At 49.6% G+C, this 14,274-nt stretch overlaps 1 non-coding gene across 1 annotated transcript; it reads right to left on the bottom strand.

Annotated features, from left to right (window-relative positions):
• Positions 1–10,427: 10,427 nt before the first annotated feature.
• On the bottom strand, positions 10,428–10,516 carry trnar-ucg (transfer RNA arginine (anticodon UCG)). Its single transcript is given in 2 exon segments — positions 10,428–10,463; positions 10,480–10,516. It is a non-coding gene; the product is annotated as a tRNA-Arg (tRNA).
• Positions 10,517–14,274: the final 3,758 nt, after the last annotated feature.

The raw sequence follows: 14,274 nt of genomic DNA on the forward strand, positions 1-14,274 counted from the left end.
TCAAAAAATTCCAGAAGATTCATCAAGCATGATTTCCCTTTCATAAATCCATGCTGACTTGGACCAATCCTCTCACGGCTAACGTCCACAACGGACAACAGCGGTGGCAGCTCGTCTGATGACGAAGGCGAGACAAAATCCCTCACTACCGCCACCAGAACAAGAGGCAAAACGCCAATCCACAGCCCCAGGCGGCCGGGAGCAGTGAAGCGACCAGTGCAGTCCAGCTCCGGGAAACCGGGAGCAGCAAAGTGCTCAGTGCACACCAGCTCCGGAATACTGGGAGCGAAGAAGCGACCAACGCAGCCCAGCTCCGGGACATCGGGAGCAGCGAAGTGCCGAGCGCTCCCCACCTCCGGAATACTGGGAGCGACGAAACGACCGATGCACCCCTGCTCCAGAACGTTGTGAGTAATGAAAAGTGGGAACCACCAACACCAGGCGAGGATAGCGCAGATGACATATCGGACTTCATGTCAATAATGCTGCAGTCCCCTGGTCGAAGCACCACCACGGCAGAGGACGACTCGTAGCCCAGCCCAGGTGCAGTAGACTTTTTTAGAATTGATCTATGTATGCAGGAACAGGCCATTGGGCAGGTCTCCGACATAAAGGATTGTCTTTTGTAATGTCATGATTGGACTGTAACCACTAACTTTAAAATGGATTTAAAAATTGCATCCATCAACGTGCGTAGCGTAAAATCCACTACACGATGTGTTTCCATCTTGGAGTACCTTGCCAAGGTCAAAGCAGACCTGCTGTTCTTGCTGTCTGCCACACTTCAGCAGTTACGGGCAGTGGTCATGATGGTGGTCCCATGGACCTTCCATCTGGTCAGGAGGCAACGATTGCCGGTCCTCCGGCCTGGGTATTCTGCTGAAGTTAAGGAGGTGGTTGGCGGCCGCCTCCTCGTAGCAGATGTAACGTAGAAAAATGCCCCTCTCAGGCTAATTAATGTTTATGCTCCAGCTCTCAAGAACGAGCGCTTGGCCCTCTTCCAGCAGCTCCCACTGCTGCCGGCAATTCCAGGCCGGTCATTCAGGGCGGTGACTTCAACTGCTTCATCGATGCAGCTGGACGATCCAGCAGAGCCGACAGCAAACTGAACGCCACGTCCAGATTCCTGATGGACACTGTAAAAGATGCCAAGCTGTGCGACGTCTTCAGCAACCCTGCAGACGGAGCACCACGCAGATACACCTGGTCGAGACCAGACGGGTCCGTCCGTTCCAGAATAGACTTCCTGTTTGTGTCCCACACGCTCAAGGTCAGATCCACCGACGTCACGCCGGTGTTCTTTTCTGACCACTGCCTCCTACTGGCCGACTGTCGCCCACAGGAAGACCAGAAAGTTGGCAGGGGGGATATGGATGCTGAACGTGAAAATGTTGACTCCGGAAAATGTTGAGGAACTCAAGAGGGATTACAAAGGTTGAAGAACCGTAAAACCCCTCTGCGATTCCCCGATGCACTCGTGGGGAACAATCAAGACAAACATCAAGAGGTTCTTCATCCTCAAAGGTGTTCAGGAGGCGAGAGGGAGATAGAGGGAATTGTACCAACTCCAGAAGAGCATGCAAAACCTGCTCCTGCTACAGTCGATGGGGGTCGATGTCGCGGAGGAACTCGAAGAGGTGAAGGGCCAGCAAGCCTCGCTCTTTGCCTCAGAGTCCTCCAAAATCATCTTCCGCTCCAGAGTCTGCTCCGTCGAGCAGGATGAGACGTGTTCGTATTTCTTCTTTAAAAAGGTACACAGGGGGAGCTCTGTGATCAGCAGCCTAAAGGAAGAAGATGGTTCTGTGACGTCTTCGCAGCCTGACATGCTGAGGATCAGCAAATCCTTCTATGCCAGGCTGTACGACGTCAAGCCCACAGACCACGCGGCCGCGCAGTCTTTCCTGTCGTCTATCTCGGAGGTCTTAGACGACAGCGAGCGGGAGAGTCTGGACCACCCGCTAACTCTGGACGAGCTGACAAAGGCCGTCCGGTCCTTCGAGATGAGTAAAACTCCCGGAAGCGACGGCTTACTGGTCGAGTTGTAGTCAGCTCTGTGGGACTGGATGGGCCCAGACCTGCTGGAAGTGTACGGGGGTATGCTTCTGGCCGGCAGCATTTCAGAATCGATGAGGAGAGGCATCATCACCCTCACCTACAAGCAGAAGGGGGAGAGGGAGTGTTGAGTATGGAGAAAGAGTCAGACTGAACACTCTGAGCTAAAAGTAAAGTGTGGCCTTAGTCTTTTATTGCAGGTCTCCAAAGTGCCTCTCCAACCTGTGAAGCCTCCTTAAATACCTGTGCTCCAAGGGATTATGGGATCCCTTGGGACTCCAGGGGATGAGCCCTCTGGTGGCTATACAGAGTAAATACAAGTCCACATATATAACAACACTCCCCCCCAAAGTCATAGTGTAACTATTTACAATGTGAGTCGATCTGAGACCCTTCTTGCCCTGGTTGATCGTCTCGGTGTGAAAGCTGGTGCTGTTGAATCATTGGTTGGGCCCTCGCTGGGCTGCTGTGCAGCTGGCCTTGCTGGGCTGCTTGGTGTGTTGGGCCCTGCAGGGCTGCTGTGGATGATGGGTTCTGCTTCCTGGTCAACCATGGTGCTGTTTGCCACTGGTGTGTATGTTGGGGGATGAAAAAAGGTAAGGTCCAAGGTGGGTTGCTCAGTATAGTCCATGAATCTGAATTTGATTTGGTCCAAGTGTTTCCGGTGAATGAGTCCATTTGAAAGTTTGACCCGAAACACCCTGCTCCCCTCTTTGGCCATGACAGTGCCGGGAAGCCACTTGGGACCTTGTCCATAATTTAATACAAATACAGGATCACTGAATTCAATCTCGCGCGACACATTTGCGCTATCATGCTATGCACTTTGTTGAAGCTGCCTGCTCTCTACCTGTTCATGTAGATCAGGGTGAATTAACAACAGCCTTGTCTTGTGCTCTTTTCATGAGCAGTTCAGCAGGTGGGATCCCAGTGAGTGAGTGGGGTCTCATGCGGTAGCTAAGCAGGACTCTGGATAGCCGAGTCTGCAGTGAGCCTTCAGTTACTCTCTTCAAGCCTTGCTTGATTGTTTGTACTGCTCTCTCTGCCTGACCATTGGACGCTGGTTCAAACGGAGCAGATGTGACACGTTTGATCCCGTTACGGGTCATAAATTCTTTGAAATCAGCACTGGTAAAACATGGCCCATTGTCACTCACCAGGACATCGCGTAAGCCATGTGTGGCAAACATGGCACTCAGGCTTTCAGTAGTGGCAGCGGACGTGCTAGCCGACATTATCTCATATTCAATCCACTTGGAGTACGCGTCTACAACCACAAGAAACATTTTATCCAAGAACGGGCCTGCATAGTCGACATGTACCCGAGACCACAGTTTGGAGGGCCAAGACCATAAACTTTCCGGAGCCTTCCTGGGTATATTGCTTAACTGTGAAAATGTATTACGTCCAAGTCCGCATCGATACCGGGCCACCACACGGATCTGGCTATCACTTTTATCATTACGATGCTTGGGTGGGTACTGTGAAGGTCATTGATGAAGGTGTCTCTGCCCTTCTTGGAGACCACTACTTGATTGCCCCACAGAAGGCAGTCTGCCTGTATAGACATTTCATCTTAGAAACATAGAAACATATAAAATAGGTGCAGGAGTTGGCCATTCGGCCTTTCGAGCTTGCATCACCATTCAATAAGATCATGGCTGATCATTCCCTCAGTACCCCTTTCCTGTTTTCTCTCCATACCCCTTGATCCCCTTAGCCGTAAGGGCCATATCTAACTCCCTCTTGAATATATCCAATGAACTGGCATCAGCAACTCTCTGCGGCAGGGAATTCCACAGGTTAACAACTCTCTGAGTGAAGAAGTTTCTCCTAATCTCAGTCCTAAATAGCCTACCCCTTATCGTAAGTCCCCTGGTTCTGGACGTCCCCAACATCGGGAACATTCTACCTGCACCTAACCTGTCCCGTCTCATCAGAATCTTGCATGTTTCTATGAGATCCCCTCTCATCCTCCTAAACTCCAATGTATAAAGACCCAGTTGATCCAGTCTCTCCTCATATGTCAGTCCAGCCATCCTTGGAATCAGTCTGGTGAACCTTCGCTGCACTCCCTCAATAGCAAAAACGTCCTTCCTCAGATTAGGAGACCAAAACTGAACACAATATTCCAGGTGAAGCTTCACCAAGGTCCTGTACAACTGCAGTAAGATCTGCTTGCTCCTATACTCAAATCCCTTAGCTATGAAGGCCAACATACCAGTTGCCTTCTTCACCGCCTGCTGTACCTGCATGCCAACTTTCAATGACTGATGAACCAAGACACCCAGGTCTCGTTTCACCTTCCCTTTTCCTAATCTGCCGCCATTCAGATAATATTCTGCCTTCGCGTTTTTGCCCCCAACGTGGATAACCTCACATTTATCCACATTATACTGCATCTGCCATGCATTTGCCCACTCAACTAACCTGTCCAAGTCACCCTGCAGCCTCTTACCGTCCCCTTCACAGCTCACACTGCCAACCAGTTTAGTGTCATCTGCAAACTTGGAGATATTACACTCAATTCCTTCATCTAAATCATTGATGTATATTGTAAAGAGCTGGGGTCCCAGCATTGAGCCCTGCGGCACTCCACTAGTCATTGCCTGCCATTCTGAAAAAGACCCGTTTATCCCGATTCTCTGCTTCCTGTTTGCCAACCAGTTCTCTATCCACCTCAGTATATTACCCCCAATACCATGTGCTTTGATTTTGCACACCAATCTCTTGTGTGGGACCTTGTCAAAAGCCCTTTGAAAGTCCAAATACACCACATCCACTGGTTCTCCCTGTTCACTCTACTAGTTACATCCTCAAAAAATTCCAGAAGATTTGTCAAGCATGATTTCCCCTTCATAAATCCATGCTGACTCGGACCGATCCTGTCACTGCTTTCCAAATGCTCTGCTATTTCATCCTTAGTAATTGATTCCAACATTTTCCTCCCACTGATGTGAGGCTAACCGATCTATAATTACCCGCTTTCTCTCTCCCTCCCTTTTTAAAAAGTGGTGTTACATTACCTACCCTCCAGTTCATAGGAACTGATTCAGAGTCGATAGACTGTTGGAAAATGATCAGCAATGCATCCACTATTTCTAGGGCCACTTCCTTAAGTACTCTGGGATGCAGACTATCAGGCCTCGTGGATTTATCATCCTTCAACCTCATCAATTTCCCTAACACAATTTCCCGCCTAATAAGGATATCCTTCAGTTCCTCCTTCTCACTAGACCCTCGGTCCCCTAGTACTTCTGAAAGGTTATTTGTGTCTTCCTTCGTGAAGACAGAACCAAAGTATTTGTTCAATTGGTCTGCCATTTCTTTGTTTCCCATTATAAATTCACCTGAATCCGACTCCAAGGGACCTACGTTTGTCTTCACTAATCTTTTTCTCTTCACATATCTATAGAAGCTTTTGCAGTCAGTTTTTATGTTCTGGCAAGTTTTTTCTCGTACTTTATTTTCCCCCTCTTAATTAAACCCTTTGTCCTACTCTGCTGAATTCTAAATTTCTCCCAGTCCTCAGGTTTGCTGCTTTTTCTGGCCAATTTATATGCCTCTTCCTTGGATTTATCCTTAATTTCCCTTGTTAGCCACCTTCCCCGTTTTATTTTTTCTCCAGACAGGGATGTACAATTGCTGAAGTTAATCCATGTGATCTTTAAATGTTTGCCATTGCCTATCCACCGTCAACCCTTTAAGTATCCTTTGCCAGTCTATTCTATGCAATTCACGCCTCAAACCATCGAAGTTACCTTTCCTTAAGTTCAGGACCCTAGTTTCTGAATTAACTGTGTCACTCTCCATCCTAATAAAGAATTCTACTATGTTATGGTCACTCTTCCCCAAGGGATCTCGCACAACAAGATTGCTAATTAGTCCTTTCTCATTACACATCACCCAGTCTAGGATGGCCAGCTCCCTGGTTGGTTCCTTGACATATTGGTCTCGAAAACCATCCCTAATACACTCCAGGAAATCCTCCTCCACCGCATTGCTACCAGTTTGGATAGCCCATTAAATATGTCGATTAAAGTCATTTATGTCCACCTGAGATCACACACAGGGACTCAGTTTAGCAATTTACCTGAAAGACGGCACCTTCGTCAGTGCAGCACACCCACTGTATAGCACTGGAGTTTCAGCCTAGATGTCTTGTGCTTAATTCTCTGGAGTGGGGATTGAACCAACAACCTTCTGGCTCAGAGGCAAGAGTTCTACCCACTGAGCCACAGCTGGCACTGGCTGGGTTACGGGGACCGCCACTCCCCGGTACTGGACTGAGTTCACTGAGACAATGTCACTGCGCCCTGTGAGATACCATTGTTGTACGTACCTATATATGTCAGATTAGGATTGTGTTTAATCTCAATTATTAAAATTTTTGGTTTCTTTTGACTGAATGAAAAGATTGTTAATGTTCATTCCCAAGATGATTTAGAATTTGATAATTCAGGAACTGTTTTAGCAGACACTACTTTGCAATTGTTTGCTGTAACACATGAGATTAGATTCGTCACTTGTTTTGTTCCCACTTCAGAGATAGCCATGGTAAGGAACAGTCGTTAACAGAGTAAATACAAGTTGCATCTGTTATTTTAGAAGGAAATAATCTTTCCAGGAGTCTTGTTCAATAACACCTGCTATGGTAATTATTGTTAGTGACATTGTTTCCTGAGAATCCCAGTTTGAAGATTCCGAGCTTTTCTGTACAATTTGTAGAGAAAATCATCATTGGAAGGAGCAACAAGAGTTCTCTACCCAGAGAAAGTGCACGCGGTTGTATGATTTAATTACTGGATCGATTGGGCCTGTATTCACTGGAGTTTAGAAGGATGAGAGGGGATCTTGTAGAAACATATAAAATTATGAGGGGACTGGATAGGTTAGATGCAGGAAGAATGTTCCCGATGTTGGGGAAGTCCAGAACTAGGGGTCACAGTCTAAAGATAAGGGGTAATCATTTAGGACTGAGATGAGGAGAAACTTCTTCACTCAGAGAGTTGTTAACCTGTGGAATTCACTACCACAGAGAGTTGATGATGCCAGTTCATTGGATATATTCAAGAGGAAGTTACGTATGGCCATTGCGGCTAAAGGGATCTAGGGGTATGGAGAGAAAGCAGGAAAGGGGTACTGAGGTGAATGATCAGCCAGGATAGTTCAGATGAATACGTGGCTTGAGCAGTGGTGCAGCAGGGAGGGATTCAAATTCCTGGGGCATTGGAACCAGTTCTGGGGGAGGTGGGACCAGTACAAACTGGACGGTCTGCACCTGGGCAGGACCGGAATCAATGTCCTAGGGGGAGTGTTTGCTAGTGCTGTTGGGGAGGAATTAAACTAATATGGCAGGGGGATGGGAACCAATGCAGGGAGACAGAGGCAAACAAAATGGAGACAAAAGCAAAAGACAGAAAGGAGATGAGTAAAAGTGGAGGGCAGAGAAACCCAAGGCAAAAAATAAAAAAGGGCCACTATACAGCAAAATTCTAAAGGGTCAAAGTGTAATAAAAAGGCAAGCATGAAAGCTCGGTGCCTCAAAGCAAGGAGTATTCGGAACCCAGTAGAGGGCTCAGATGAACAGGACCCCAAGAAAGAATTCAAAAGGCAGGAGGCAACAGAGTAGCACTGGGGTAAGTGTAAACCACAAGGTGATAGGAAGGGACAATATGTATGAATATAAAGGGGCTGCAGGAGGGGTCAAAACTAAAAATCATGGTTTAAAAACTAGTATTAAAACACTATCTAAATGCAAGCAGCATTCGAAATAAAGTAAATGAGTATGATTTGGTGGCCATTACAGAAACGTGTTTGCAGGGGAGCCAAGACTGGGAATTAAACATACAGAGGTATCTGACAATTCGGAAAGATAGACAAGAAGGGAAAGGAGGTGGGGTAGCTCTGTTAATAAAGGATGATATCAGGGCAGGTGTGAGAGACGATATTGGCTCTAATGAACAAAATGTTGAATCATTGTGGGTGGAGATTAGACATAGTAAGAGGAAAAAGTCACTGGTGGGCGTAGTTTATAGGCCCCCAAATAATAACTTCACGGTGGGGCGGGCAATAATCGAGGGAATAATAGAGGCATGTGAAAAAGGAATGGCAGTAATCATTTGGGATTTTAACCTACATATCGATTGGTCAACTCAAATCGCACGGTGTAGCCTCGAGGAGGAATTCATAGAATGCATATGGGATTGTTTCTTAGAACAGCATGTTACAGAACCTGCAAGGGAGAAAGCTATCTTAGATCTGGTCCTGTGTAATGAGACAGGAATAATAAATGATCTCCGAGTAAAAGATCCTCTCGGAATGAGTGATCACAGTATGGTTGAATTTGTAATACAGATCGAGGGTGAGGAAGTAGTGTCTCAAACGAGCGTACTATGCTAAAACAAAGGGGACCACAGTGGGATGAAGGCAGAGTTGGCTAAAGTAGACTGGAAACACAGACTAAACGGTGGCACAATTGAGGAACAGTGGAGGACTTTTAAGGAGCTCTTTCAGAGTGCTCAACAAAAATATATTCCAGTGAAAAAGAACGGCGGTAAGAGAAGGGATAACCAGTCGTGGATAACCAAGGAAATAAAGGAGAGTATCAAATTAAAAACCAATGCGTATAAGATGGCTAAGGTTCGTGGGAAAATAGAAGATTGGGAAAATTTTAAACGACAGCAAAGAATGACTAAGAAAGCAATAAAGAAAGGAAAGATAGATTACGAAAGTAAACTTGCGCAAAACATAAAAACAGATAGTAAAAGCTTTTACCGATATATAAAACAGAAAAGAGTGACCAAAGTAAATGTTGGTCCCTTAGAAGATGAGAAGGGGTATTTAATAATGGGAAATGTGGAAATGGCTCAGACCTTAAAGAATTATTTTGCTTCGGTCTTCACAGTGGAAGACACAAAAAGCATGCCAAAAATTGCTGGTCACGGGAATGTGGGAAGGAAGGATCTTGAGATAGTCACTATCACTAGCGGGGTAGTGCTGGACAGGCCAATGGGACTCAGGGTAGACAAGTCCACTGGTCCTGATGAAATGCATCCCAGGGCATTAAAAGAGATGGCGGAAGTTATAGCAGATGCATTCGTTATAATCTACCAAAAGTCTCTGGACTCTGGGGAGGTACCAGCAGATTGGAAAGCAGCTAATTTAACGCCTCTGTTTAAAAAAGGGGGCAGACAAAAGGCAGGTAACTATAGACCAGTTAGTTTAACATCTGTAGTGGGGAAAATGCTTGAATCTATCATTAAGGAAGAAATAGCGGGACATCTAGATAGGAATAGTGCAATCAAGCAGACGCAACATGGATTCATGAAGGGGAAATCATGTTTAACTAATTTACTGGAATTCTTTGAGGATATAACGAGCATGGTGGATAGAGGTGTACTGATGGATGTGGTGTATTTAGATTTCCAAAAGGCATTCGATAAGGTGCCACACAAAAGGTTACTGCAGAAGATAAAGGTACGCGGAGTCAGAGGAAATGTATTAGCATGGATAGAGAATTGGCTGGCTAACAGAAAGCAGAGAGTCGGGATAAATGGGTCCTTTTCGGGTTGGAAATCGGTGGTTAGTGGTATGGCACAGGGATCGCTGCTGGGACCACAACTGTTTACAATATACATACATGACTTGGAAGAGGGGACAGAGTGTAGTGTAACAAAATTTGCAGATGACACAAAGATTAGTGGGGAAGCGGGTTGTGTAGAGGACACAGAGAGGCTGCAAAGAGATTTAGATAGGTGAAGCGAATGGGCTAAGGTTTGGCAGATGGAATACAATGTCGGAAAATGTGAGGTCATCCACCTTGGAAAAAAAACAGTAAAAGGGAATATTATTTGAATGGGGAGAAATTACAACATGCTGCGGTGCAGAGGGACCTGGGGGTCCTTGTGCATGAAACTCTTTTGAGTTTACCTGAAAAAAAACAAACATTAACCCGTGCCACCCGCCTGGGTGACACAGCAGACATTTTCAAGGCCCCTTTTTTTTCTTTGTGCATGAAACTCTTTTTGGAGTTCATCTGCAAAACAAAACACATTAATCCGTGCCACCCGACCTGGGTGACACACCAGACATTTTCAAGGCCCCTTTTTTTTCCTTGTGCATGAAACTCTTTTTGGAGTTCATCTGCAAAACAAAACACATTAAACCGTGCCACCCGACCTGGGTGACACACCAGACATTTACAAGGCCCCTTTTTTTCCCTTGTGCATGAAACTCTTTTTGGAGTTTATCTGCAAAACAAAACACATTAAACCGTGCCACCCGACCTGGGTGACACACCAGACATTTACAAGGCCCTTTTTTTCCTTGTGCATGAAACTCTTTTGAGCAAAATTTCACGTAGCGAGCAAAGTTGACCGCGGCAGGACTCGAACCTGCAATCTTCTGATAACTTTGCGGTTGTAATCGAAGTCAGACGCCTTATCCATTAGGCCACGCGGCCGCTGCCTCCTTGTGCATGAAACTCTTTTGAGTTTATCTGCAAAACATAAAGACATTAAACGGTGCCACCCGACCTGGGTGACACTCCAGACATTTACAAGGCCCTTTTTTTCCCCCCTTTTTTGTTTTTTTTTTGTGTTTTTTCTTTTTTTTGTTTTTTTTTTGGGCACTAAAATCACAATTTTTCCCCAGTGCCCCCTATAAAAGGGAAGGGGACACTAAAAGCACCGGCAATTAAAACAAATTAACTTTAAAACGTAAAATCAAATTAAAATTTGGTTGCCGGGCGTGATGATGCACTCCAGTCCCTCCGGTGCCCACCTCTCGCGGAAGGCCGCGAGCGTACCGGTGGACACCGCGTGCTCCATCTCCAAGGACACCCTGGATCGGATGTAAGAGCGGAAGAGAGGCAGGCAGTCAGGTTGAACGACCCCCTCGACCGCCCGCTGCCTGGACCGGCTGATGGCACCCTTGGCCGTGCCCAGGAGCAGTCCTACGAGGAGGCCCTCGGACCTACCCGCTCCCCTCCGCACAGGGTGCCCAAAGATCAGGAGAGTGGGACTGAAGTGCAGCCAGAATTTCAGGAGCAGCCCCTTCAAATAGTGGAACAGGGGCTGCAACCTTGTGCATTCAATAAAAACATGGAACACGGACTCCTCCAGACCGCAGAAATTGCAGGCGGCCTGGGAGTCCGTGAACCGGCTTAAAAATTTGTTGCACGGCACTGCTCCGTGCACCACCCTCCAGGCCAAGTCCCCGATGAATAGTGGGAGGACCCCTGCGTAGAGTGCCCTCCATCGGGGACCCCCGCCTCCTCCGGACGGCAAGATGGTACGCCATGGCGTGTCCGAACGGCCGGCGAGGATGGCAAAGTTGAGGGTGTGCAGGAGCAGCCCGTACAGGAAACCCCTCCGCGCGGAACTGAAAGGCACGGAGGGGATTTCCCCGAGGCGGCTCAAGTTGTGAGGCGCCGGCCCCCGAGGGAGGTTCCGGGGTTTGGCGCCGATGAGGAATTCCGTCCGGACGGGGGTCAGTTCGGACGGGATCTCCCCACGTGCCTGAGCCTCCTCGATACACCTAACGGAGTCAGGGCCCAGAGCTGTTTTTAGCAACTCGATGGCATCGGCCGCATGGCGGACGTTGGCAGAATTTAGGCGCCGCGCCAGCGTGACTGGCGCCATCCAGCCCGCTCCTCCGCCATCGAGCAGGTCCCTGACCCTGGTCACCTCACCAGCCACAGCCCTCTCTTCCGACCGCCACATAAAACCTCGGCCGTGGAGGTACGGATTCCCGAGCAGCGGCTCCTGCAGGACGGCCGCCACTCCAGCCGGCGGAGAGCTGCGCTTGGTGGAGACTTTGTTCCAGACCCTGATGAGTTCCCTGTAAAAGACAGGCAGCTCCCGGAGGGCGGTCCTGGCACCCCCCAAGTTCACAAACAGGAGCTGCGTGTCATAATTGAGGTCGAGCTGCTGGCGGAAGAAATACCTCGCCAGAGCACACCACCTAGGAGGGGGCTCGACGTAAAGGTATCTCTGCAGGGTCTGAAGACGGAAAGTCGCGAGCTGGGCGCTGACGCACACCAACGACTGACCGCCCTCCTCAAGCGGGAGACTCAAGACCGCGGCAGAGACCCAGTGCTTCCTGTTGTTCCAGAAGAAGTCCACCAGCTTCTTCTGTATCTTGGCGACAAACGCAGGGGGAGGGGTCAAAGTGACCAGCCGGTACCACAGCATTGCGGCCACCAGCTGGTTTATGACTAGCGCTCGACCCCTGTAGGACAGCACTCGGAGCAGTCCTGTCCAGCGCCCTAGGCGAGCGGCGACCTTGGCCTCCAGCTCCTGCCAGTTCGCCGGCCAGGCTCCCTCGTCGGGGCTAAGGTAGACTCCCAGATAGAGGAGATGGGTCGTGCTCCAGGCAAAAGGCCTGAGCTCCTCCGGCAGGGAGTCCACCCGCCACTGACCCACCAGGAGTCCGGAACATTTCTCCCAGTTGATCCTGGCGGAGGACGCGGCCGAGTAAATCTCCTGGCACTCACGCATCCTCCGCAGGTCAGCGGGATCCTCTATCGCGAGGAGCACGTCATCGGCGTAAGCCGAGAGGACGACCTCCACGCCCGGCCCTTGCAGAGCCAGTCCCGTCAACCTCGTCCGCAAGAGGCGCAGGAAAGGCTCCACGCAAACGGCGTATAACTGGCCGGACATGGGGCATCCCTGGCGCACCCCTCTCCTAAAGCGAAGGGGCGCCGTCAAGGACCCGTTAACCTTAATCAGACACTCCGCGGCGGCGTACAAAAGTCGGATCCGGGCGACGAAATGCGTCCCGAACCCGAAAGCGCGCAGAGTTCCGAGCAGATAGTCGTGATCCACCCTGTCGAACGCCTTCTCTTGGTCGAGGGATAGGAAGGCGACCGACAGACCAGCCTCCTGGGAACAATGGATGAGGTCCCGGACCAGATGGATGTTATCGTGGATTGTCCGGCCTCCTTGTGCATGAAACTCTTTTTGGAGTTCACCTGCAAAAACATAAAACATGTATCCGTGCCACCCGACCTGGATGACACACACAAGACATTTACAAGGCCCCTTTTTTATTTATTTTTTTGTGTTTTTTTTTTGGGGCACTAAAATCAAATTTTTCCTTTTTCCAGTGCCCCCTATAAAAGGAGAGGGGGACACTAAAAGTACCGGCAATTAAAACAAATTAAACTTTAAAACGTAAAATCAAATTAAAATTTGGTTGCCGGGCGTGATGATGCACTCCAGTCCCTCCGGTGCCCACCTCTCGCGGAAGGCCGCGAGCGTACCGGTGGACACCGCGTGCTCCATCTCCAAGGACACCCTGGATCGGATGTAAGAGCGGAAGAGAGGCAGGCAGTCAGGTTGAACGACCCCCTCGACCGCCCGCTGCCTGGACCGGCTGATGGCACCCTTGGCCGTGCCCAGGAGCAGTCCTACGAGGAGGCCCTCGGACCTACCCGCTCCCCTCCGCACAGGGTGCCCAAAGATCAGGAGAGTGGGACTGAAGTGCAGCCAGAATTTCAGGAGCAGCCCCTTCAAATAATAAAACAGGGGCTGCAACCTCGTGCATTCCATAAAAACATGGAACACGGACTCCTCCAGACCGCAGAAATTGCAGGCGGCCTGGGAGTCCGTGAACCGGCTTAAAAATTTGTTGCACGGCACTGCTCCGTGCACCACCCTCCAGGCCAAGTCTCCGATGAATAGTGGGAGGACCCCTGCGTAGAGGGCCCTCCATCGGGGACCCCCGCCTCCTCCGGACGGCAAGATGGTACGCCATGGCGTGTCCGGACGGCCGGCGAGGATGGCAAAGTTGAGGGTGTGCAGGAGCAGCCCGTACAGGAAACCCCTCCGCGCGGAACTGAAAGGCACGGAGGGGATTTCCCCGAGGCGGCTCAAGTTGTGAGGCGCCGGCCCCCGAGGGAGGTTCCGGGGTTTGGCGCCGATGAGGAATTCCGTCCGGACGGGGGTCAGTTCGGACGGGATCTCCCCACGTGCCTGAGCCTCCTCGATACACCTAACGGAGTCAGGGCCCAGAGCTGTTTTTAGCAACTCGATGGCATCGGCCGCATGGCGGACGTTGGCAGAATTTAGGCGCCGCGCCAGCGTGACTGGCGCCATCCAGCCCGCTCCTCCGCCATCGAGCAGGTCCCTGACCCTGGTCACCTCACCAGCCACAGCCCTCTCTTCCGACCGCCACATAAAACCTCGGCCGTGGAGGTACGGATTCCCGAGCAGCGGC

This window comes from Pristiophorus japonicus, chromosome 8 (assembly GCF_044704955.1).
Source record: "Pristiophorus japonicus isolate sPriJap1 chromosome 8, sPriJap1.hap1, whole genome shotgun sequence".
NCBI classification, from domain to species: domain Eukaryota; kingdom Metazoa; phylum Chordata; class Chondrichthyes; family Pristiophoridae; genus Pristiophorus; species Pristiophorus japonicus.